At 47.2% G+C, this 27,262-nt stretch overlaps 1 protein-coding gene across 6 annotated transcripts in view; it reads right to left on the reverse strand.

The window, feature by feature from the left end:
- TCF20 (transcription factor 20) overlaps window positions 1-27,262 on the reverse strand; it is a 128,945-nt gene that overhangs the window by 73,463 nt on the left and 28,220 nt on the right. Inside the window, exon 1 of one of the 6 annotated variants that reach the window (XM_027885053.1) lies at window positions 745-900. The exons of the other annotated variants lie outside the window; for them this stretch is intronic. The gene's annotated coding sequence lies outside the window, so the exon portion shown is untranslated. Of the gene's footprint in view, window positions 1-744; window positions 901-27,262 lie in introns of those variants that run through there. 6 annotated transcript variants of the gene reach the window in all.

The following is a 27,262-nucleotide window of genomic DNA, read 5'->3' on the forward strand; positions in this document are numbered from 1 at the left end:
TTTTTTTTTTTTTTTTTTTTTTTTTTTTTTTTTTTTGTGAGGTTGCTCTTTCCTGGTGCACCCACATTGCTATTGTGTAGTTGTCAGCTAAAAAAACAACAGCCACCAAAACGCCCACCCCCAAAAGAAGATATTAAAGAAGAAATCGTATCTCACAGCCCTTGAGAATGTGACCCTGAGGCCTTGCCCTTCTCCCTCCTGATGTACCCACACATCACGGTGGAATGGCAGGCCCCTCCCCATCCACCCCCGTGCTACTCTGAACCTGCAGAGCGAGAAAAAAATAAACACACATCCAAAACAAATTAAAAAAAAAATCAACAAGGCTTTCAGGGGGAGGGGGGGGGGAAGCCACCCCCCCCACATACACACACACACACACGCATATGCATAAACCCCATAACCCATTTATGTCGGTCTCGGAGCAGGAGCCAGACTGCAGCGAGCAGCCAACAGCTGGGGCCTTTGAAAAGGGACAAGGCGAGCGGCTCCCCGTGCCCAGCCACGCCGGGCTCCAGCTGCCCCCCGCCGCCCCCGGCCCTCACCGCCCACCCTCCTCCCCACCCGCGGGCACCCCGGGTGGGCACAGCGGCGTCGCGGGGGCGGGTGACACGCACAGGGCGCCGCAGACACACGGCCGCCACCGCCGCCGCGCGTGGTCGGCGAGAGCTGGCCTCTGCAGGGCAATTTTCCACTCTCAACTTTCAGGGAGAGGGAGAGAGAGATAAAGCCCATTTACTGTACCTTTCTGGCATCTTTCTCAGCTTTCCCTGCTGCTTCTCCCCACCCCCTTCCGATTTATCTCAGCTACTGGTTTTATAAACCGAGAGGGTGGAGAGCGGGGGGGTGGGGGGGGGAGGGAAGAGGAGGGGGCTTTTTTTTTCTCTTCTCTAAGCCCCGTCTGCACCTTCTGCTTGAGCCCGCCGGTGAAGTCACAAGACCGAGTCTCTGACATCACACAGAGCCCACAAACGCCGGATTGTGACTTCACTGCAGGATAGAACAGGGAGGAATAGGAGAGGGGAGGGGAAAAGGCTCTTATTCAAACACATATCTGCAGTAGTAACAAAGGGAACTCAGGAAATGGCTGGCCAAGAAAATGGCTTTTTTTTCTTTTATAAAATATACTCTCTTTTTTTGTTGTGATTTTTGTGTGTGTGTGTGGTTTGGGTTTTTTTTCCCAAAATAAACTTTGTGACCACGATGGAAATACCTTTTAAAAGTGGTCTGGGCAGGACAGACAGCGAATGCCAGCCCAGGCACCATCCTCCAACGCAGCACAGGCTCCCACAGCCCGCAGCACCTTGGCCACCTGCCGGGGCCTCTCTGGACCTGCTGGGGCTGGAGCAGAATGAGGTGCTGGGGTGAAAATCAAGGGCAGTGGCAGTGGCCACAGGAGAGGCTCCAGGGGATAGGGTGGAGGGGGTATGGATTGCAGGGTAAGGACCAAAACAGGCAGATGCCTCGGATCATGCTGGAGACACGCTGGGAAGGCAGCGCTGAGAGCCACCAGGCAAGCAGGACCACACAGAGTGACCGGAGCTCCGCGGCAGAGGTCTGGGAACCATGGGCCAGGCAGAGGTAATGCTAACCAGCGTGCACTTGGAGGGGTTTTCCCCATCCGAGGATCCGAAACCACTGCTAAACTACAATTCGAGTAAAATGGGTATTAAAGGTCAGAATTAAGGGAACAGTGTGAGGCCTAAGCAAGGCAATAGGGTGAGGTTTTCGATTCCCTAGTATATTTTTAGGTGCCCTGGGGAGGGGAAGACAGGCTGGGGTAGATGAAAGAAAGGCCAGGAGGCTTTGATGTACTCCCAATACAAGGCAATCCTCAGTTGTTGCTCTGGGAGCAAAAGCTGATGATATAAGACTTCTGTGGTCATATCTGAAATAAAGCCTAAAAGGGGAAAAAAAGGCTCATTAAGTAGCTATTGGCTTAATGTGACCTGGAAAGTTGTAAGATTTGGGGCTTTTTTTTGTTTATTCAGCTGGTGTATTTGTTTAACATCAATTTCTCAAAATTTAACACAACCTCAAACATGTCAGTAAATAAGCCCCCAAAAATAAAAATCTGTTATTTGTGTTTAAAATGGGATATTTTCTTCCACCTTTTGAAGCAAGGCAGCTCAAACACTTGCACTGTGCTAATCATACCTGAAGGCCAGGAATTTAGAAGAATAAGCCAAGGGCACAGCCACAGCCAAGTGAAATAAAGAAAAAAAATTAAAAAATTAAACGGTGCTAATTGCAGACAACATTATATTTATGAAGTTATTGGAACTGCAGAGCCAAAAAGGAGACAGCTTGTGATCCTCACAGTGTGTTCGCTCCTCTCTCCAACCTTCATCCCTGCCCTCACTGAGACCTGCAAAGCAATTCCCATCACTGTGCCAACCTGGAAGGGAGGAGAAAACAGCACTGCCATCGTAGCCTGCCCTTCCCGCAACCTGCCAGTGCGGCAGGAGGGAAATCTGTATGTGGAGCGAGCGAGAAGCGAGAAGGAAACGATCCAGATCCCCGCCACGAACCAGCTGGCAAGTACGTTCCCAGCTTGCTGCTGCTGGACAGTGGGAGCACCCCATGAGCGCCTGAGGTGGCGGCAGCACTGGAAGCCCAAGACACTTGTTGGAAACTTTTGTACCCTCGTGTCTCCATGTGCTCCCAGCGTAAAATACAGGCGGCCAGAAGATGCTCTTCCAGGTGGGAGCTCTTCCATGGCCAAAGCCTCAGTTCCCACATCAACTCTGAATTCCTGTGCCTTGGGGCATCATCCCAGCCTTGGCAGAGCCACAGCATCAGGAAAGATTTCCCCTGTTGTTTTATGGCTTCTCTGTGCCAGTAGAGCAACAAACCAGGCTGCAATGGAAGGAATAAACTCTCCTGCCTCTGCTTGTGAGAGGGAGGGAGAAGGTATGAATTGCAAGCAGCGAGAACCCCATCCAATCTCATATCCTTCAGCAAGTCTTGCTACTTGTTGGCCACAACTTTACTACCATTTTTATACTGACTCCTTTCATCTTTTTTATCTATTTTTTTTCCACCCTGCTGACTGCGTGAGAGAAAACCTCCACGTTTATCCCACTCCTCCTCTCTCGGGGAATCTCTCTCAACCTGCCTGTGGGCAGGGAGACAACATGGCTGCCAACGCGCCACGAAGGTGAGGAGGGGAATGGGGGAGAGAGGAAGGCATGGGCATTTGTTGGGAAGCAGAATAAAGAAGTGGGGAAGAGGAAGGAATCTAACACATGCACACTGACTAGCATGGGCTTGCTCCAACTTGGCCCATGATGCAATTACCTGAGTTGGAGGCTGGCCAAGTCTCCCAGGTTAAGTCCCTCTGCACTTGTGTGAAGTGCTGTCAGAGCTGCTGGGACCATGAATACTCAGGGCTCTGGTAGCATGTCTCATCCAAAAAGGAAAAAGGAAAAAAAAAAAAAAAAAAAAAAAAAGAACAGAGACAGGGCAGGGACTGAATGGGCTTATTTTCACACAACTGCAATTGTTTTGTTGATGCGGAAAGGTAATTAAAAAAAGTTCTGATTTCAAACGTGCCACAGAATTCCCAGAGCCCGGAGGCTGCTGCTTAGAGGCAGATTAATCACACTGAATTCTCCATCTAGATATTGCATGCACTCCAAACTCCCACCGCTAATAGCTCTAATATTCTCCTCAGCGTGTGCATGCTGCTGGTGTTATGTTCCAGGAATATTAATTCCCCAACTCAAGCTCCTTTCGCTTGCGCATGTACCCTAAAGGCTTGCTGCCGGGCACTGGGAGATTATGGAAAAGAGAAAACAGGGCTAGAGGAGAACCGGGGTGCAAAGGTACTGGCTGGAACTCCTCAAGGAAAGTCGTTAATGTTCTTTGGATAAGCAAGCCATCCAAATAAAATCTACCTGAAGGCCAAGTTCTTTAAACAAAGACAGCCAACTACACACGCACAAGATGGTTGAAATTAAAATGAGCTCCCAGTGCTGGCTTTGTGTTACCCGCTACTGCTACCCTGAGACTTACTCAAAATCTCAGTCATGTTAATTGTGAGCTCTGAACTAGCGGTTTTGTTTGTGTCTTCTGCTGGTGTCTTCCCCCAGCCCCTTTTACCCCTAAGCAAGGCTGCATGCGTCTGAACTCTTGCTGCCGCACGTCAGTAACAGTGAAAATATGGCAGGTTGTAGCATAAGTATCCAAAGAGCAGGTAGGGCTTTACACAGCAAGCCCCTTCTACCCTTAGCAAAACTGACAGTCCAGGGAGTTCACGGTCCAGCTCAAGGCATCCCCAAGATCTCATTCCACACAGAAAGCAGAAAAGGGGAGGACGAAGGCAGGAGAGAAACATGTAATTTTTTATTTGCATTCAAGTAACTGCCATTCCTGGTAAGCAATTCAGTGTGTGATCTAGGTATACGGCCAAAAGGCCAGCTGGAAGCTTTAAAACCAATGCATGCTTGAAAAGTACTTTTAAGATGCCTATGATGTCACTTTCAAAGCTGCTAAGTGCCCAAAGCTCCCAGTGCTGCTCAGCGAAGTCTGCAGGTAGTCGCCAGGTTAAAACACAGTTCCCTGAAATTGGCCACACCAGGACTCTGGAAACTACCACGCAGAAGAGACCTCAAAATGGATGGCGCTGGTCATGCTTCCATTTAGTAGGATTACTTGCTTGACAAGAAGCTATCATGGGCATTATTTTCTTTGTCAAGAAGTCAAAATATGTATCTCCGTGTAATGTAAATCAGCGTGCCTATGTCAGTGCTGGAAAATCAAAGGGAGTTTTGCCCCTTTCGTTGCAGGCATTTCTGATAAGCACACCAGTACGATACCTGAGTCATAGGTTAAATTGGATGTATGGACCAGCCCATCAGCTGTTATCATAGCTCAGAACACCTTACCTTGTCTCTGGACTAAAACCTGTAACACCGCAGGTGCACAGGCATAGGTGGTGGCCCTTTCCACAATTAGGGCAGGTCAAAGAGAAAAGGCACACTTTTATGGCTAAATACGTTACAGGAGACTGTTGGTGCTGAGAAGGAAAAGCATGAGAACGTTTTTGAAGCTTCCCCTCTTTGCTATCTATACAATGCAGGTCTACAATCATATGTGTGCCTTGAACTCTCATCCCGTTCCTTAAACTTGGCTCCTGCTGCAGGGAGGGAAAGGACGCACTGCCTGCATAAGGCCCTTGGGGCTTAACTCTGCTGTAGTGGGCAGGGAGAGGCATGGGCTTCCTTCACTGTGATAAACCAAGGCATTGGCATCGCTCTGTGTAGCTACGGTGCAAGTCTGTGATCCTCTTTCTCTCTTTGTGCACAAAGAATGAAGCTGATAGCAAAGCTGACACCTAAATCCTCACTATTGCACATCTGAGATAACCCCGGTTGTTTTTGTTTTTCAAACTCAAATATATAAGAAGGGAGAAAGACAGAAGGATTTCAACCCTTGTCAAACCCTGTTGCCAACCCCGAGTTACAGATCTGTGAACTCTTACATGGGATGAGGGCTCTTTGCTTTTATCTCCCTATGCAGCATGTGTCCTCAGCCCTTTGCAAACAGATGTTTTGCCCTCCAAAAGGGAAAAGAGGGGGGAAAAAAGAGAGACAGCATGAGCACAGGAGAGAGAGAGAGAGACAGAGAGAGAGAGAAAGCATGAGCAAGAATGCTGTCTGCAGATGTCAATCAGGACTTCAGCCTAGGTCTAACCTGCCAGTCCTGCAAAACAAGGATACATGAATTTTCTAGTTGGATAGTCAGTGTCATCAAACAAGAAAATTGTGAGGTTTAGATTGTAATGCAGTCTCACGTTCAGTAAAAAGGCCTTGCTACATGGAGATGATGTGGGACTGAGGAACCTATTCCTAGTACCTTAAGAATTAAAATTTCGCTACAAATAATCCAAATGAAATGGTCAAAAATAGTACAGCATTTCAGACCGTTTTTGTAGAGCATGGTAATATTGGCAAGGGGGAAGTGATTGTAGGTAGAATACTGTCAGGTTTGGGGAAAGCTTTCTCTGCATTTTAAAAAATTATATGAAGGAAAATATTCTTGGGAATGAAAAGTCTAATGATTACATGTATACAGAGAGTGTCATCTCTATCTTGGCGTTTAGCAGAAATCAACTCCCCCACGCCAACACCCTCCCCTCCAGCCACCCACCCTGATATTCTTCTTCACCACTTCCCACCCATTAACCCAGTACCTGCAGTGCAGTGTTCAAGTGGGACTGGCGGAGCTGCTGCCGCTGTCATCTCCTCGGAGCTGGCAGTCACCTGCCAATCTCGCCCCCACTTCCTCCTCCCTCCTGCTCCCCCCCACCCCTCGTCAGTGCAGCTTTCCCTGGGGATAGATCACTCTCCCCCCTCTCCAGCAGCCTGACAAATAACTACTGTTAACTCAATAATATCCCCCTCCAAGGTTTTTTAATTACCAGCCGTCCACAGGGCGCGAGACTCGCGCATACAGCGAGAAACGGGCCAGAGAGGGAGGGTAGCAACAGGGCGTCAGAGAGTTTGGGCTGATGTGGGTTTTACGCGGAGAGACTGGTTCCTTGTGCTCCATCCACATGGCACGGCTGGCACAGGCAACCTGCAAACCCCCACGGGATGCTGCCGCCCTGGCCGCGAGCACGGGCACGCATAATGTGCTGCTGTACTTGGGGGGGGGGGGGGGGGGGGGGGGGGGGGGGGGGGGGGGGGGGGGGGGGGCGGGGATGGTATTTGGTCCTGCAAGGGCTGGTGCGGAAAGCTGCTCCTGCAGGACAAGGGGAGGCTCTGCTACACCACCTGAGGAAGCATCATCCAGGACACCATTTGTTTATATGGCATTTTAAATGGGAAACAGAAAAAAAGGGGGGGAGGGGAGAGAGGGAAAAAATTCAGGTGCATTTCTGTTTGTACAGCTTTACCAAGTATATCTATCTTTACACATATGAAAAGGCCTTTTTTTTTTTTTTTGGCAAGATAATAGTCTTATTTTGCCTTTTTTTGTAGTGAAAATTCATTGGTCCATGGCTTGAGGTTTTTTCTTAGCCTTTTATTAAATGGACATGGCTTACTGAACTTTTAGACAACCTCTCCACCTAGTATTTGTTTGTTCACACCCATTTACACTCTCTTGATTTTTAACAGGTCTGAATAAGGCTTATTTTTTTAAATAATTGGTTAATGAAGTTTTATCTGAATAGTCATAAGCCTATTAGTGCTCAAGTTGTGCATCGAATCCCCCTCCCCCCTAGAGGTTAAACAAGACCAGAAATCCTTTTGTATTCAAAATAACAAGCTGGGAAGAAAAGACGGGAGGAAGGATAAAAAAGCCCAAACCCCCCATTAGGTCCCTTTTAAATCAAAAGGAGACACTGAAAAAGGGGCATAAGCAAGGCACTTCCCCCCTTCCCCCCTCTTCACTCTTCTCCTCCCTCCTTTGTAGGTCACCTTTACTATGAAGACATTGATGCTTCAAGTCTTCATTTGCTTAAATAAAGAGAGTAAGTTCAACACCTCAGTCGGGTAAGCCCTGTACCCCAGGCAGGCAGTGAAGGGGAAGGGGCATCCACCACGGCACCAGGGAGGGAGACACCCTGCGTGGGGCAAGGATGGGTCCTGAACACATGAGTGGGGCAAGGGGGGTCTTCTCAGGGAAAGGGCAGGTGCTTTTGGAAGAGGACAAGTTTGACGGCATGGCACTGAAAATGCGGGGCTCGGGTGGAAGGGGAGCGGGCGGACATGCTGTGCTGAGGAATGAATGGCCTGACTTGCTGGCCTCTGCAGCCTGGGAAGGGCTGAGGGCGGCAGTCAAGGGGGACAGCATGGCAGCCTTGGCCTAGGAGCCCTTTGGCAGGCACCCCTCCACCCCAGGGGAGCATCCTGGCAGACGAGAGAACCCCTGCTCCCCTGAAATAAACAGCAGCCTTCCCAATGCTTCATTAAACTAACACAGCTTCCCGCCATTGCCCCGGCAACCGACACAGGCCTCCTGTTTGCCAGCTGGGGGAATTAAAGGCAGCCTGGCAGCCAGCCCCTGGCTCCTCTGAAAGCTCCCCTTACACAGTCAGAAAGCATCCCCAGGCAGGGGAGAGGACCAGGTGGCCCCGAAGGTGCCAACTGAGACAGGGAGTCCTGCCCACCCCCACTCGCACAAGCTGCAGTCCTCAGGGAGCCAAGGACCTCACCACTGCCAGCAGCACTGATGCTGGAGGGCAACACAAAGCTGGAGTGCTTGCCAAAATGATCCACGAACTGGAAAAGGACTGGAGAAGGACCCTGGATGGTCCAGTAGTGCAAAGGTGAATGCTGCTCCCCAACACAGCATCACCTCTGTCCAAAAGCGATCAATAATTCACATTAATTAGCAACACACTCCTCTTGCGGCCCATCCGCCAGATGAGTGAGCAAATTACATCCTCTTGTCCCTGGTTTACATCCTTTCATCCCTCGTTTTCCTCCTTTCTCTCAAATCACATACACTGCAAGGTAAGCCTTAGTACGAGCTCCCTGCTCCCATCAGCCCTTGGTGGGTGCAGAAGGCGCAACAGACCACGAGCTGCCCCATCCTCTGCTGCTCGCCTTTAGAGAAAGCCCCGGGAAGAGCTCCGAACGGAAACATCTATGTTGTACTGGCCTCAAGCACTTGGATGCCCTCCTGCCCCTCTCTCTACCTGCTCTCAGTCCATCCATTCAAAACAGGTATATGGTCCCTTCAGGCAAGGCAGAGACATCCCTCCACACGTCCGAAGCAAAGGAGCTTGTTACACTGCTCAGATCCCAAAATTAGACCTGCTGGGCTGGTGCAACATGACAGCTGCTTCCAGCACCTTCCTCCCACTACCATCCCAGGCCACCAACACCACAGAGGAAGCTCGGCAAATTGGTGAGGAGAGGAAAACACCTCGGTTCACAACAGCAACGAATAAAGAAGCACTATTCACTTGCTCGGGCATCCACATCTGTTTTGTCCTGTTTTCCATGACTACTGGCTGTGAGCAGAGGTCTCACAGGGAGGAACATTAAGTATTTATTCCAGCTCTTGGTTTTGTCAGCTTCTGATGCCACCAATGTGTTTTGATTCTGCCTGAAAAACTACATTGCTTTTTAATCCACAGATCCCAAAACAACCCTGCAAAGGTACCTCCAACCTCATCAGCGGTACCCTAGCTTTGCACAGCTCTGCAGCACACGTTTCATAACAAACGCAACTCTGTCTGGAGGGACCCATTCCAGTCCTGCCTCTGAACAATTTGTATGCCCTACTCCTCTCTTATTTTGTGATGATATTTAGCTTTGTGAAATACTACTTAGCTACATTTAGAAAAATTAAGAAAAAAAAAAAAAGGAGGAAAATAAAGAAATTAGCACATTCCAGATTCTGGCCACAGCTCTGCATTGCATGAGGAAGTGGTACGTGGAAAATGTGGAGTTGTTTATAAGCATTAAATAACACTCTCTAGCCATCTTTCAGGGACAAATGTAAAAGAAGTGTGTCCAAGCAACCCTACAAAAATTAGCTTGCAGATCCCACCTCAGTGACAGAAGACAGCGCTGTAGTTAACGGCGTCTGAGCAAATCTTGAGCAGAGGGAAATAAGAGGCAGGAAAATACAATCAAACACCTTCCTTCAGCGCAAACCTCCCAGTAAGAAGGGTTACAGACTGTCAAAGGGAGTTTTTGAGGCTAACAGGAAAAAGTATGAACAGTTTGACATCATCCACTGAAAGTTATAGTGGGAAGAATACTGCCTTAGCTTTAATGGGGGATGCAGAGAAAAGGGGACACTTTTCAGATACTTGCAGGAGAAATTGCAAGAGGAAGATGTGAGTGCAGACCCCTGCAGGTAGTGACCATTAGACTGGGAAACCTGGTTAAAAGTTACAGGCCTGCCAGTGGTCCTGATTTAACCATGTGACCTCACAAAAAATCACAAACACACACAAAAGCAGTTTTCTTTTTCTTAAGCTTTCCTTTAGAGCAGTAAAAGTCAAAGCCTGGAGACTTAAAAACAGATTCTTTTCCCAGAAGAGAAATCAAATTATGTTTAAACCCTTCCCCTGCAAGCCCCCGCCAGGTAGTGCCAGGGTGTGGAGGGAGAGGAGGCTAAGAGACCCCTGCAACAATCTGGTCTGCTCTGTGCCCTGTCTCCACCTTTCCAACTAGGAAGCACTTGCAGCCTGCTGTTGCGAAACCCACTTTTATTTTTTCCATGCTCCTCACAAATTAAACCTTCAGTCAGGTCTGCCGCTCCTCCCACCTGGACTAGCTCAACTCCCTGCTTTAGCATTTTTTTCATTCTTCTCCAGACCCAGAAGATTTAAGTTTCTTAAGTCTCAGAGCTCCCAGTGGATGTGGGTGGGTAAGGAGCCCTCTCTTGGCTTAGGCGAAACACGGCCCCCCTCTGACTGCCCTCCTCTGGGGCTGGATTTCCGAGCAGAAGAGATTGCTGTCAACGAGCCAAAGGCGCGCAGGGGTAGAGGAGGTGCTGGTCTCCGTGTGCGCACCGCGTCCTCCTTCCTCGCTGCTGCCATACATGATTAATCATCCCTGAGACACGCCTGCTGCTTCCCTCTGGCTCTCCAACAACCACAACAGCGGCGGCAGCAGCAGTTGAGAGCACAGAGACCTCCTCAGGTTCCCGGCCCCAGCCCAGCGAGCGTTTCCCAGCGGGGACCTCTGATCCTCGCACACATCCCTCTCGCACATGCCGGTCCTGCCTCACGGCCTCGCAATTAATCGCTCCCCTCCCCCCATTTTCAGACTCGGCTCATCTCCCACCCCTCCCCCACCCCTCGTCCATCTGTGTCTAATTGCATTTCATCTGTAGTCATTCTCTGGAAAACTCACCGGGAAGGTGTCCAGGAGACTAGCACAAGCTTAAACACGCGCTTGACACGGGGAGCCGGGGGAGGCTCGCTGCTCTGCTGGGATGGATCAGGGGCCCGAGGGAGCTGATCCTCTCTGCAGCCCACCTTTCTCCTGCCAGCTTCCAGCCCGGGCAGGGGATGGGGTTCCTGCCAGTGGGCAGAGAGATGGCAGCTGGAGAGAGGCGGCAGGCAGCCAGGAAGGGCCGGTGAGAGCCAGCGGGGCAGAGGTGAGGCTGCTCAGGTGCCAGCTTGTGCTCCACCGCGGGCAGCACTTGCTCCCTCTTTCCTCCGCCAAGCACGTCTGCCCGCAGGTGGGCTCTGCCAAGGCCAGCCTGGAGCAGAGGCAGGGGAGAGGCAGGGTCCTGCAGCCAGTGTGATCTGGGGGCTCCCCTTGCTTCTGCTCTCCAGGACGCTGCCCCCATCCCACACAGGCACTCTCCACTTGCATTACTGATGCTCCTGCCTCAAGCAGGGCACTCTCAAGCCCGACACGTCCCAGTTGTGTCTGGTGCAGCATGTGCAGCCCTACTGGTCTCACAGCTCCTCGGTCCTACCCCATCACCTTGCTGCTGCTGCTGCTCTGATCATGCATGGCCTCCTGTAAAATCTAAATGTTATCCAAGGGCTTGTTCCCTTTCCTGGGAAGGGATCGATAAGCGGGGCTCTGAGCAGACGGCACACCAGGCACTGCACACCAGCTCATGCCACAGCCACTCTTAACTTGACACTGCTGGAGCCAGCAGCTCAGGCCTTAACTGCATATGAAAAATGCCCACACAAAATAGTCAAGAACAGCTGGGGAGCCATAAACTCACACCCCAGCTTACTGCATGCCAACTTCCCTGCATCAGCAAGTGTGAAGTGCACAGTGGTTTTACACTTAAAGCGAGGCTTCCTCCTGGAGAGGTGGGCCATGAATGTGGGCTATTTAAGGTTTTAGACCTCAGGTAAAAGATCTGCAGCCCGGGGGCTGGGCACAGACCACAGATTGATTTTGTGTAGGCTGGAGCCACACTTCACATATCACTTGCTGGTAACGTCAACGTGTGGCTGCCCAAAAGGGCAGCTTGGCTCTCAACAAGGAAAAGGCTCTCCACCTTTTCTGCAAAGAGTCAGTCTTCCAGTTGTGGGAGGGTAGGGAATAAACTACTAACCCATATAACACCCCCTTAAGCTTTGTCCATTTGCTGCCAAAACTTTGAATATAGGAATTCACAGCTCTAAAGAAGGTGACAGAATTACTTAAGTAGACCAGCGACAGACCCAGACAAATCTTTTCCCATTTCTTTTCGCCATCAGCTCTGCAAGCAGATCTGCTTCTATCCAGGCGAGCAGTGAGGACAAGGATTACAACCAGCTAACTCCCAGGCTTTTCCTTTCACTTGCCTTCCATTGACAATGGCTACCCATGAAAATCAGTTCAAGAGCTGCAAACACAGAAATAAGCAACTGAGTTACTATGACTAACAAGTTACCATTTGCCAGCCGAGTCACAGCAACACTGAACCAAGCAACATCCTGATGCGTGTAAGCAAACATTTTACTACTTACTGCAACGAAGAAGGATCACAGAGTGAAACTACTATAGCCCAGATGACAATTTATAAGCTCATTGTGGTAAATCAACTTGCTGGCAATCATCTGTTCATACATTTTGCTCTGCCAGTATCACACTGAGTGAGATCTTTTGGTTCCACCAAATGCCACAAGCCAAGTGCATTCCTGAAGCACAATTGCAGTGCTGTTTGTGGTGAAGATGCAAAGAAACTACTACATTTTTATCCTTTTAAGCTCCTTCTCAAGACAATTATTCTAATGAAAAATGCCACATCAAAGCTGCTCATCTCCAGAAGCCGATTCAACACAAAAATATGTAAATGTATTTTTAAATAAGCACAAAAATCATCCTGCCTTCTCTCTCATTCTTCCTGGGTATTGGACACCAAACTGAGAATTCCAGAAGTCTGGGTTCAGTTCCCAGTTTTAATGCAGACTTTCTGCACCATCTCAAACCACACAACACAGTTCTTTATAAAGCTATAAAATGGGGACGCTACTAGTTTTGACACAAAGCAAGGTAAAATACATGCACTGATGCTTGTAAAAAGCTCTATACAAAAGACAAGGATTGCATAAATTACTATTTATAAATATACACATCAGATTTACCACTGCCCCAGAACTCTGACTCTGTAAGGCAGTCTGTAGAGAAGGGTATTTTCCTGATGCTTTCTCGTTTAGAGAAAACAAGTACCTGAGAGAGAACAGACAGCACTCCATCTGCAGATAAAATTTTATCTGCTTTCAATGCTAGCTCAGAGCCAGCACATGCTGGGAGTAAACAAAATCCATTACAAGACAACAATTTGTGACAAATGAGAGCAACACATGGACCAAGGACCACTGAACAGGTTCCCCCATACACAGCAACATGATGGAAACCACCATCACCCTTCTGAGCTCTTGCAGAGGTCAACTGGGCAGGACACAGAAACTCACCTGTTCTCCCACTGCTAATGGCACTCTGCTCCATGTCAACACACATCCTCCACGCTGGCAGAGGAAGTTTTTACTGGCATTGTCTGAACTGTATCGTTACAGTGCAGTGACTGACAACCCTGTCTCATCAGCACAGAGTTCTCCTTATCAGAGAAGGGATGCACAAAAGGGAAAGAGAATTGCGTACACACGAGCAGTGTTTCTCCGATGCTCAGCATAAAAATCTAATCAAAATTGTACCAGAATGGTGATGTGAAAAGCACCCTGCCAAGTCAGTAATAAATATAAAATTCATATCTTACATTTTCACAATGTATCACCTCTCATTCTGCAGTACTTTACGCATTGTTGGGACTCGGATGAATCCCCAAATCAGAACAGATTTGTACTGGAATCTAACATTTTTGTTGGCTTCACATTCATTCAAATTACAGCCTTAAGCGAGAGTAGGATAACAGGCACTTCAAATGGCCCCTTGAATGCGGCAGCAGCCATTTTAAATGAGGCCAAACTCCTTCCAGCCGCCAGACTCATTTCCTGAAGATCATCCTCCACCCACCCTCTGTCCTTCTCATTCCCTGAGCCCTGCACTCGGTCCTGTTTCCCCTCCCATCCAACCTGCGGCAGAGAGAAGACAAAGTGGTATTTTTAGGGTGCATAAACAGTGGGTTATCCACAGTAGGCCCCATTGATGATATCCTAACTCCAAACACAAACCACCTAATTTTGGAGATTGCAGCCACTGGGACCTGGGCAAGCCTCAGCATAGAAGACAATAAACCCCTATCTTCTGGACTTTCACCCTTCCCAAGCAATACCACTGCACAGGTATTATGCACAGCATCTGCAGAGATCAAGAACTCTGCAAGAGTTGAGCGGTCAGCAGCAGTAACAGCTTTTCCTTTTTCTGTAGACCTTGTGAATTGGGAGAAAAGCAGAGGTGACAAGGAGTGAAAAGTTGCCCCATGCCTGTCCTCCCCAACAACTCCGTGGCTTGTTATCTTAACACTCATCACCAAATCCTTCCTGACAGATGCTTTTGCCAACGATTCTGATGGGAACACTGAGCAGTGCCATTCCTTCTCATCCTATCAAGAGGGCTGTAGGACAAAACTGTGCCCACATCAGGCCCAAAGTTTTCACCTTTTGAAAGACAGATGCATAAAAGGCAGGAGGTGTTAGAAACCCTGCAACAAGTGTTTAACAGTAGTATGTACCTTAAGACAGAAATGCTGATTGTAGTCCTTCAAGCATCATGCCGTAGATGATTACTGCATGGCTTAACAGGGAAAGCATCTTCTAAATGCTCAGCTGACACTAAGATGTCTAAACAAACCCCAGGCTTCCATGACTGCTCATAAGCCTTGAGCAATAGGTGTTCAGTTTTAAATTCTGACGTTTCTTCTAAGGAGCCACAGATGATCTCAAACTCCTCTGCTCCATCACTAGGGTTAGCCCAGCTAAGTAGAGATGGCAGCAGGGAAATGCATTGCAAGGTTTTCCTTTTGTCAGCAAGGTTTTGAAGATCTTCATATTTTTCATACTCTTATCTATTTACTTCTTGGGGCACTGCCTACAAACCAAGTTGGAAGGAAAAACCCCTTGGAAGCCACAATAATATGAAAGGTTTAAAGCAGTCCACCCAAAGAAGGAAAAATGGGCTACTAATACTTGCTTCCAAAAGGAATTACATTATATAGGTAGGAGTCTTCTGTGGTTCCAAGTACATATCTGTTTCTACACAGATGAAATCAGGACAGTTATTTCACCTCTGGCAGCAGAAGCACAGCTGCAGCATATGCAAGAATCAGCTCTTGACATTAAAAAACCCCAAACCATTCCACAATGTCATTTAGTTTTACAATGGGACGATAAACTATGCACCATTTGTCTTCCTTTTTCTAGCATAGATAAGGCCCTAGAACAGCATCACCCAAACTGTGGTGCACGGGTCACCACTGGCCTGTGAAACAGAGCGGGTGGTCCGTGCAGGCGCTATCTGCAAACAACACTCTGAGAGACACAGCACCCAGCAAACTGCCCATCCGTGGCCCTGTGTCATTTTTCTCATTATAAACACCGAATGTTATTATGCATATATGACAGATAAGCGTTTAAATGTAAATGTAAAACATCACCCAGAGTGCATCTGTTTTGACCAAAGGCAAGAGACAGTGCGAGACCCTTCCTCAGAGAAGCAGCTATCACAACTGAAACATCAGGTGTGTTTGGTACTCAGAGCACTGCAATGACACAGGCACAGGAGATGTAGGAGTCTCCTGGAGAAGACTATTGGAACAGAGCTACTTCTGTGTACAGGTGGGCACTGCTGGAGGCAAACAGCTGCACTTGCTGCATGTGCTTGCAGTACCAGTAGCCTCAAATTATTTTGCCTGCAATCATACCAGAAACCTGCTCAGAAAAACTCATGACAAAATAGAAGGCTGCAGAAGAGCAACAAGTGCATTATCAAGAACCAGAAATAATTTACAAACACAAGGACTAACTACGAGAGCTTGCTAAGCAATGGCCAATGAGCCGGGAACTGAACTGTCTACAAACCTCTGAGAGACACAAACTAAAAAGGGGATCATCCAACGCTACCTGACTATGCTCGGATGCAGTGGAAACCAAGAGAAGAAACACACGGGCTTGTTGCTGCATGGGGAAAAGAGGACAAATGACCTCTACAGGACACATATGGTCTCATTGCAGCAAAACATTGGAAATGCAACCACTTGGGACAGCTAAAACTGAATTGAACACAAACACCAGAAGTATCACATCTACTATGTTTTGGCCATGCACAGAGCTAGGCAATCAGATCAGTGGGGTGGGTTTTTTTGTTGTTGCTGGCTAAAGGCTATTCAATTCCACAGCTGAATAGAAACCTACTCTTCACATCCACTTTGCCTGTGTCTACCCAGGCTCCAGTGTGGGTCAGTTCCTCTCAGAGAGAAGTGTGACACTCCTGTACCTACAATACAGCGCAAGAGGCTTCAGGCAGAACCTCCATTCTCCACTCTACCAGGATAATCAAATAACCATGCTGAATCAGGCTGGTTGTTTGTTTTGCTTAAAATGTATTTACTTCAACAAGTAATTAATATTTTAAGTAGATAAGGCCTTTGTTAGATTCACCACGTTCACCCCTTCCATTAACATTTTAAGCATTCACATTCATAGATTCATTTATACCTCCCACTTGTCCTTCAGCAATGCCAGAAAAGATCAGAGTTTACATTCCTGGTGTCTCAAAAAAGAAAGGGAAAATAAAACCAAATCCTCCAGAAAACAACCAAAAAAAGAAGACCAAACCTACCATGTCTTTTATCCATCTCCAGGAAGAAGAAAGGGTGTCCAAGCCGTTTGGAAGTCTCTCCCCTCTCACATGCAATACTGCAACCCTAAGATGAATTAGAGGAGCAGCTTGGGCAACTGGGATATCACTGAGCACTGGAGGAAAAGACCCAAGTCCTCCACCCCGGACGTGGGGCCGGAAGTCTCACTCTGTAGCTCTGCACCCCAGCGCAGCCAGAGGGCAGGTGTGGGGTGGGGGGATGTGGCCTCCCTTAGTACCTTCACGAGGGCTCAGATATTTCTGCTGTGTGTGCGGTGAACTCCCGTATGGACAGGTGCCCCCAGGGTGGCTGGGATATTTGCATATGTTAATTGCAATGTCAAGGTGTTTGTGCCTGCCGCACTCACTTCTTCAGGGAGAGACGGTGGCGGGATTCAACTCTACCTGTGCTGTGCTGGTGACGTCACAGGCAGCTATTTCCAGCCTGGTTGCCATGGAAACCACCAGGCCTCAGCACCAGTTAGCAGTTCAATATATAATTTACTTATTCTTTTTCACCTAAGTGATTAGGACTCAAAATACAGAAGCATCTCACAGACCCTCAAATCCTCTGATCGTTTCATAGGAATTTCTTGCAGGCAAAAACGAGCCTGAAATAGAGAGCTGTGCGCTCTCCAGAGGGAAAAAACCCCCAGGCAAATAAAAGCCTAAGCAAGATTTTTTAAGAACCACAATCCTCTTCCCTGCTGTCCCCTGCCCTCCCAAGTTTCAGGGGAGACAAATGCTGTGGCTCCTGGAAGATTTCACAGTACTGTCACCGTCTGAGGGAGGTCAGCCGACAGCAAAGGAGGAGATAAAAGCCTAACATGGGAGCTGCTACATCTGGCAGCACGTTTGGTCCATCCCACCTGGGACGTCACATCCCACTGTGTCCTGAAAGGTACCTGTCCCATTCTGTGCTGGTGGTGATGGGTGGCAGCAGGACCCCCAGAAAGTCTCTCTTGGCTCCTACAGGTGACCACCATGCATTAATGAACAAGTCTCTCCTTATTAATCTTAGTGGGAGCAGTTATGGGTGCTGATAGTGCAATACCAACCAGAGCCCTGGGGAAGGCAGTCGCTCCATCTCCACCCCTTCCTCCAATGCAGGATTGCAGTGGTTGCCCATATTTTGCAAAACTTTTTTAACTAGTGCTGCGGTCAGAGGTGAGGTGATTTCTCTGCTTTTCCACTGCCTAATTAGTCGCTGCAGAAGCTTATGCGAGACCCAAGGTTACGCTTCAGTTTCAACATACTGGTTTGTTGAGAGAAAATACAAATATTTTTACTGGGAGAATTTTCAAGTGATTCATCTACCTTCAGGTAGTTTCAAAGTATCCGTCCTAATGTTTCTTATTGTGGTTCATTATGTTTTAAAGTGGTATTCTTCAAAACGCGAAGTTTTAAACATTAATTTTGAAAAGCAGCTGCTTTGTGGCTGAATCATACAGTCTGGCAGAACAATAGGAACAGCAGCACTCCCCAGCCTCCTCCCCTTCCCCATTTCAACCCAGCATGGGCCATCCTCCTCTTATTTCCCACCAAGTCACCACAAACCATTCCTACTGCACCCCTTCTCCTCGCCACTCCTTCCTCACATGCAGACCTGGCAGTAGGGAAAAGAGGACAACCACTGCCAAGAACCAACCAAACAAAACCAGAGGTGTTATTTGGCACAGTTTTAAACCAGGCACATTACTCACTAAGCAGTAAAAGAAGAAAAAAAATATCCACACACAAGAAACTTTCCATTGCTACTTTTTGTTATGTTCTTAAATGCTTTACATGTTAGAAGTTCTGTATGACACAGGACAACAATTTGAAAGCCACCAGGGCAAACTGGCAGGGGACTGTGCCAAGCCATTAACACAAGAGTTCGAGGGGCTATTTTCANTAAAAATCAGATAAAGGTAATCTATAGAGCTAATCAACCTGAATGAACATATTTCCTTATTCCCTTTTCTTTCTTCCATCTCTTTAACTCCACCCATCTTTCTCCAAATCACTGCTTTCATTTGTGCTCTGCTTCCTTTCCTTCTTTTATCTGCAGCATCTCCTTTCCTCTCACCGTTTGCATGATCCAACCCGATACCCACAGCTCAATACCAGCTTCCTGCTGGTATCCCTTGGTCTGAACTTCCCTCTTTTTCTGTCACTGTCACTGGTCCCGTTATGCCTCTTCATGCTCTTCACCCTAATTCTGCTGGGTCACCAGGTACATTCCTCCTTCTCTATCATTAAGTTATAGTCCCTGCTCTTCCAATATCAACAATATTAAACAACTGCAAAACCTTTGAGAGTTTACCAAGAGCTACCCTGATTTCAGAGATAATGGGAATAAAAGATAAATTTATAAGGGACCACATGGCAAGTCAGTAATATTGTACAGGATAAAATCAGGCTGATCCGTACTTGGGTCACTTCATAGTCAGAACTGGATCGCACCACTGACAAACTGAAACAGATTTATGACGAGTCTAAACCAGAAACGGCCACTGAAAGAAATAACGCTGTTTGGCTGTACATTGAAACTATGATTAAAAAGATGATTAAATGTTTCTATTTTGGACAAAAAAAAAAAAAAACAACCAACCCAAACAATAAAGAATGTCTTTAAAACCCTTTTTGCTCCAGCAGCTCATTTCACACAGGGAACATGGCAAGAAAAACATGTTGCAGTGACTTTAGCTATGGGAAGATGACTGATATTTTGGATTGAGCTGACAGCTGACTTAGAGTCATCACTAGGGCTAACATCTTCCTTCTCCATGCAGCCTCCAGTGGTCTGGCATGTCTCAAAACTTGAAAGGAAAAAAAAAAAAGCTGCTGATTTCATGGAGAAGTAGCCTATGAAGAGCCGGTTTGGAGGATGAAGTCAACTACATATGGTTCTATTTATTTGTTTGTTTTGGGGTGGGGAGAGGGAGTCAGTGGCAAATTCTCAGCCCTAACAACCAGCTCACAATAAAAGCTTATGAAGTCAAGAGTTCCTCAAGGAAAAGAAACACTCTTAAAGTTTGTATTTATTACATAAATGCCAACATATTTGCAAGATTCCAAAACTCAGGCAGCATCCAGCTTGAATGATTAAAGAGCGTTTCTCCTTGAGGATTTGAATCCATCCCAGATAAACTGTAATCCAAAACTGCCTTTGGATAGCAAAACGTACACAAAACCTCCCTCTGTGTATGGAGGTGATACAAAACAGGTACACTAGGCAGGTCATGTCCTAATGCATACTTAGACCTCTGCACCACAAACCAAACACAGTTGAATTTGCATGCATGACCAAACCTTTCTGCATTCTCCTGTAGTGGAGGGAAGAAAAATATCCCCCTAGGAAACAAAAATACCCCTTCTCCGTGCTTTATGAATGGGAATTGACATAGAAAAAGGCAGGAAATGAGGTAACGTTGCTTTTTCCTCTCATTCTCCATACTGTGACCACGACGCGTACATACATTTCTACATTAAATAATATAACCACATACTCGTATACAGCTGCAGCTCATCCGAGCACCGGTCACTTGGGAAAACTTTGAAATTCAAGAATTCTGCGAGTCTGATCCTACAACCATTACCAGTTGGGAGCTAACATACATTTCTTTTTTTGTTCATCCTAAAGCTTTGAATTATAATTTGCTCATTAGCCTAATAAATATCTCATCCTTGTGTGGCCTGTAACAGCAGAAAGAGCAGTTATTATAGCAGTTCCCCACTGCAGCAGGGGAGCTCGCCTGACCTCAGCATCCCTCAGCACCTTAAGCAAACACGGATCCTGCACAGCCATGACCCTCATGGAGCTTTCCTGCTAACCTAGACATAGGAAAGCAAGAGGTGTGACTCTTCTCTCTCCAGAGTGTGCGCAGTCTCTTTTCCAGTCACGGGAGAAAAAATCCCATCCCCAAAGGTTTTCTCCATCTGCTCTGGGTAAGAGAAAATTAACAATCTGTGGCACAGGGGCAACGTGTGCTGTAAAAAAGGTTCACTAGCTCACGTGCTTTGGTTGCGCTGAGCATTTCAGTTGTGACCAACATAATTCCCTGTCATTCCACTTTTCCCAAGTTGCTTCTACATCTGTCCTGAATCTATTTGAAACTCCTGTTTATACTTGGGTAAGAAAATCAAGAGATATTAACAGTTAACAGAATTTTATTTATTTTTAAAACATTTCTCAATGCATATAAAAATGATCCCAAAATAGTGAGTCTGATTTGAGGATTTTTTTTTTTTTTTGTTAGATTGAGCATTTGGGGTTTTTTGGTGGTTGGTTTGTTGGTTGGGGGTTTTGTGGGGGGGATTAGTGTTTTTGCGGGGTTTTCTTTCTTCTTTTTCATTGCTGGGGTTCTTGGGGGGGGATTGCCTTTTTGTTGTTGTTGTTGTTGGTTGTTTTTTTTTTAAAAAAAGAAAAGAAAGTTGAGATTGTGATTGTGATTCTGATTTTGCTGAAACCTCCCCTGGCCCATTCCCAAAACATACGCCTGATGAGAAGAATGATGACTCTCCCAAATGTACTAAATTAAATACGGCAATTCTGGGACCTCCTCCAAGATCTTTCTCCATCTGTCCATCTCCTGCCCAGCAATTCATTGTGCCCCCCAAAACTCGAACTCCAGTGCATTCTTCAGCCTTGGCACTGACACTTAACTTTGTCCCACATTAACCCAGTCACATCCCACCTCAGAGCAACACCTTTGTTCTTCCTGGAGTTGTTTCCTCCCACAGTCTGACACTAGGGAAATTCTCCAGTTTTCCATTCCCAAAGCCAGGTGGTTCCCGAGGCACAAAGGGGCAGAACTCACTGCTTGCAAAAGGAAGAGGGGCAATCCTTTGGCACAGATTTTTGTCTTCTGCTGCACAAAAAGGCATCAATTCCAACAGCAAAGGTATCGAGTTCTGCCTCTTTTCTACACCAGCTCACATGAGCTCCACTTGTCTCATTTCTCTTTGGTGTTCCTTTATAAGCAGGGCTGAATCTTCTAGCACCATGACCAGACCTGATTCAGACCTGCTGAAATCCCATCATTTGCTTGCACAAAACATAGAAAGAACTAGCACTGATCTTAGACTCCAGACTACCAATGTATGCAAAAGAGTTAAGTACAGATATTGCATATACCCAGAAGAGGTGGGAGAGAGACTCTCCTGCCTGCAGCAGGTGAGAGACAGACCTGCAATTTTCCTGGGAATCGGGCTTTCTCCCTTAGCCTTCTGATTTACAGCGCAATCAATAGATTTCTGCCCACTGCTGCCACCCCCTTTAGTTTCAGAATTGATGGGCGGCAGCGCTCCAGCGCTATTGTGTTACAGACAAACTGCGAAATGCCACCGAGGCAAGTGCTGGGCTGAGTCACGCACAGTCAGCACAACACAACCCGGCCGGGCAGCACGTTGGGAGGCTCCGCGTGGACCTGGCCGTGCCAGGGAAGCCCGCTCCCTCCTGTCAGCAGACCTCGTCGATGCCATTTCTTGCCCCACAGAGGTTTTGACAGCAGAAATTATTCTTAGGTCTCTCTCGTTCCTGCGCATGCATACACACACATACACATTTCATCAAATCACTTCTCATCCTGCAATATCCTCATCACACCCTCATAAAGCTGGGAAATACTATTAAATGGGGATAACAGGAGAGGGCAAAGGGTAGAGGCAGATGAGTTAGCTAAATGAGCTGAAAACAAGGTGTCGGATAACACATCGAGACAATCCAAGTCCTTACTTTTGCTGAGAGGGGTAAAGAAGCCCCTCCTGCCTTTTCCCTCCTTCTTCAGCATATTTCCCTGAGTAGATCTGGCTGAAAAATGACGTCTTTACTCAGTTAGTTTACCAGATCATACTTGCAGCAGTAATAAGGAACGTGGGAGGCAACTGGGCCCATTCCATTTGGCAACTGTGCTGATCTGCACCTACTTTGGCCCACCACAAAGCCATGCCCTTATAAACTACCTGAAACCTGTACCCCAAACCCCAGCACTGCCCCATCTCCAAGCCATAGATTTCAACTCCAAATAGTGAACAGTAGAGAGTAAGTGCAAGCCTCCTTTCATTCAGGTCCTTCCATCTGCTTCCCTTCCCCCAGCTCAGTCAGAAGGGGTTCAAGCCTAATTCCTGCCATCCTCATCAGATGCCCACAGCAAGAGTTTACAAAGGGAAGCCCTCCAGCACATCCTCTTCTGGAAATGCAGAGAAGTAAACAATGTCATCAGCAGAGGCAGGCTAGGGTTTGAAGCACAGCGTGTGGAGTCCTTGTCCAGGCACCTTCCCTCTAGTGGGATGGCATTATCTTCTCTCCTCTCCCGGAGCTGCATGTGTTCTAAGTGATACTGCAGCCCTGGCTCTGCCAAGGACCACTTAATACCAACCTGCAGCTTGAGAAGCAACAATTTAGTGCATCATATCAACAAGTTCATAACTTGACAGCCGATCCTGCCCTTTCACCTTCCAGCATCTTTTGAAGGCATTTTCCAGGAAAAACTTATCATGCATCAGCTTCCAAAGTCAAACAGATATAAGAATGCCTTAAATATGCTGCAGCAGAAAACACACCTTTTTAAAGCTTTAACAAAACAAAACAAAACAAAACAAGCCTCTATTCCCTCTCCTCACAGAAGGGCTCGAAGGCACAGCTAAATCCTGGCTGCTGATGACAATGCCAGTTTCCAAATCACTTCCCCTCTTGCTGTCCCCAGATGTGACTGGGAACCAGCACTGTTTTGAAAAAGAAAGCCACCAAAAAAACCTCTCTTCCCACCATCCCACCCTGTCAGGAGCAAAGGCTTTGCTCTAGCTTGGAGGACAGCCTTTATTCTGGCAGGGTAGGGGATATTCTGGGTAGCCAGACAACACCACATTCCTTTCCCTGTGAAACTTGTATGAAATGCTGTGTCTTAGACAGACACTTATTACTGCTTAACACTTTCCAAAAGAGAACAAAATCACATTTAATCAATATCCCCAACTGCCTCAATTGCTTATATCTACAACAGAAGGAGAAAAGAAATGCTAACAGGGACAAGAGAAGGAGAAAAGAGTGTTTTCAGATTAAACGAGAAACATGAGAGAGAAATGACAAAACAGATACGGTCAGCAAGTCCCTTCCAGAGTCATGCAGCTGTACAGAAGCTTTTTGTACCAGAGGACAGATTTTATAGCAAGGCAGAGAAGAAGCTACTCTCTCCAAAGCAGTGCAAGGTAGAGGGTGAAGAGAAGGGAAGGTAAAGGAAAAGGGAAGCTCAAGCTGTTCCAACAACCGTAATGCTGTGACTGGGACCAGTGGCAATAAGCTATAAAACACATTAGCTGGAAGTGTGGATAGGTATGAACAGAGGGATCCCTCATTTTCATCTCCAGTGCCTGCAGTTCAGGCAGGAAGCTCTCTGGATACTTGGACATGGAGGACAAATGAAGTTTCTTAAACACAGGAACCACCCAAGAGGAGGTCTTGCCAAATCAGTCTCTGCAGCCACAGGATAGAAGCACATGGAGTTACTTTGACAGTCCAGAAGAAAAGCTGGCCAGCATCTTACTGCAATTGGACTTTTCTAAACCAGTGCAGACCCACGCATTTCAATCCAGCCATACAAAAGCCAACTCACAGAGACATAAAGAAGCAGCTTCTCTCTCAGTGTCATTGTTCCGAACTACCCACTACCAGCAGTTCTTCCCTTTCCGAGAACGCTCGGTCTCAGCTCCGGCATCACAGCCAGCTCTGGTGTCCAAGGCAGTGTATCAGACTGAATGGTCAGTGGTCCAAGCAGCGTGGTGGGGTGTCTCTGGCACCTCACTGTACCACGGGCACAAAGCAAACCACGCAGCAATACAGGAGCCACAAACCCCAGTTCTTCCAATAAGATACCATGGTAAGTGGCTTGGAAGAAACAATGACAGTAGACAAGATTTATCCAGCCAATGCCTCAATTTCATCCGTCATTCATGTTTATCTCATGATATAATGAAAAATCCTGTTCTGTGGTACTGGACATCAAAGTTTGTGCTACCCCACTGCATTGACCTGCAACCAAGGTCTCGGAAGCAAAAGAGTCCTAAGAGAAATAGGAATAACCTGCAAATATCAGGGAAGTAGATGTCCCTCACCAGTAGGGATTAAAGACCAGAGTTGTCCCGGGGCAGAAATGTGGCTTACAACAAAAACTTGGGGGAGGGGACTACAAAGGAGGACTGAAATGTAAGGCTGCATCTAACATAAAGCTCTTCTAGGGAAAGGAGGTAAACAACAGAAGGACATTTCTGCTGTGCAAAATCCAGCATGGCTCATCTTTACCTGAACAGCCCACCCATGGGGTCTGAGCAACAAAAGCACACATTCCACTGGTGAGGGACAGGCTGGACAGGTAAAGGCAGATGAAACGGAGGGTCTCTGTGAGGTCTCTGTGACCTCCACTCTCCCAAGACACAAGATGTAAGTCATTGCTCCACAAAGCTAACAGAAAAAAGTGAGAAGTTTGGGGTGGGGGGGAAGAGATCAGATTCTGTATATGAGACTCTCAGAGCTGAAAGGGAATAAAAAGCTGCTTGAAGCCTAGCATTCTGCTCTGCTAAAAAACCCTATGTGCAGACACAGAAACAATGCTGATTTTACATTAGAAACCAGGAAACGAGGTGGAAGGAGAATGCAGGACAGCGCTGTGTTTCTACATTAGGGTTTTTAAGTACACTGCAGGATTTCTGTCTCAGAGTACTCATTGAGTTACATCAGACTGTAATGGCCTGTTGATTTTGAGAGATGATGGCAGCGCTGCTGATGCAGGGGGAGAGGAGATGGAAGGAAAGAGAAGATGTGATGTATCAGCCAGCGTGCGCACACATTTCAGATGATTACCCCTGTACTCCTGCGTGAGACAGACACGGCGGATTCACAGCAGGTCCAGGACCAGGAGGGGACCGTGCATGGGACCCTGTTAGTAACCTAGGCAGACTTGGCAGGCGGCTTTGGTCCATCCCTGATTCCCACTTCATTCCTCCAGGGCAGCAGATGCCAAAAGCAACATTTTTGCAAGGGAGTCCCATCCAGGGCTGGCGGGGCCAGAGCCACATGGCATGGCACAGCAGGCATAATGGAGGAGGTGAATCCCGTGTGTTCAAGGCGTGCAACGTGTTCCTGAGATAGATTCAATCTCACTCTGCCAGGCTGACAACTTTGCTTGCCTGCCTCTCTCTCCTGTATTTCACAGAAAGATGGTATCCTTTCCTTTTCCTTTATTTGCTCCTGGGCACAAGCAATCAAGAACAAAGGATGAAAGAAAAATGCGGGATGGTGGGGGGAGTGAGGCGGGGGAGGGACATTTGAGAGTTAGGGAGCAATCTTTAGCAGAGAGAAGATAATTTAAAAAAAAAAAAAAAAAAAAGAGGAAAAAAGGAGATGCAGAGGCTTGGAAAAAAAACACAATATGCAAATGAGGCAGAACAAAAATCAGAGCTGGGAAAAAAAATAAAATCACACCAAACCCATTCATTTCTCCATAAGCTCTCTGTCTCTCAGACAAGGGGGTGCCATTGGGGTGAGGGGTTCCTACAGTTTTCTACCACCCTCCAACTCCAGCAGACACCCGTGGCTCACTGCAGGCAGGCAATCTACCCTCTGGGGCACATCTAAGGAAGGGAAGAGTAAAGCATTTCTGGAGCAATGAAAATCCTTGTTTTTTCTCTGAGGTAGGGAGCTGTGGGGCAAACAGAACCAGCCAGGTGCTTCTAACATGATGTTTGTCAAACAATCTGATTTCAAGCTTCACTGGAGTAGTCCCTCAGCAGCTGCTTTAATCTACTGCAGCACTTCTCCCCCACAGCAGGCTACATTCCTCCTGTGCCTCCTCCACTCTTCCACCAGGACAGAGGTTCCCCAGGAGCAAAGACCTCCACCTCAGCTCGCAGCAGGTTGCCTCACAGACTGAATCACCTCAGGCCACACCACAAGCTAAGGAGGATCAGGCTTGAACTGGAGATTTCCAAAGGGCATCCAGCTGCACAAGGAAAAGGGGGATTTTGCTGCAGCAGATGACATACTGTTCTCAGTGCAGAGCCCTCACACTGCTCAGAGGTGGGTGTCAGCAAAGGTGGCCTCTTCCCTCTAGACCGTGGGGTAAATAACTCATCCATCAGCTTGTTCATTAGTGACACCGTAGCTGGTGGTGTGTTACGACACACCATAGTGCAGTTACCCTTCTACTCATCATCATTTATTTCTTCTTCTTCCAACGTATGGCAAAACATCAGTGCATGCTCCTCAACTAGGAACAATGAGAGGTGTAAAAGGGAACTAGGAAGCAGCAGGATTCCTGGTTTTCAAACCTAGTCTGGGACTGACTCACCTGAAATACCACTTTTTAGCACCCATAGGGCTCTCCTTTCACATAAACAGCAGCTTTCTGGTTTTCTTCCTGCCCACATTTCTATTTGAAACATTATTCGTTTGTCCAGTTCTGCCTGCAAATACTTGAAGCCAGTGAACACTTGAAGCCATAAGCTATGGCTCGGTCTTTACAAAACAAAGTATTTTCAAAGAAGTTTATCAATATCAGAAAAATGGATCATTACATTTACTTACTACCAAGGAGCATCAC

The sequence above is a fragment of the Empidonax traillii genome, unplaced genomic scaffold, assembly GCF_003031625.1.
Source record: "Empidonax traillii isolate 1590-97213 ecotype Southwest subspecies unplaced genomic scaffold, ASM303162v1 scaffold159:size1039807, whole genome shotgun sequence".
Lineage (NCBI taxonomy): Eukaryota > Metazoa > Chordata > Aves > Passeriformes > Tyrannidae > Empidonax > Empidonax traillii.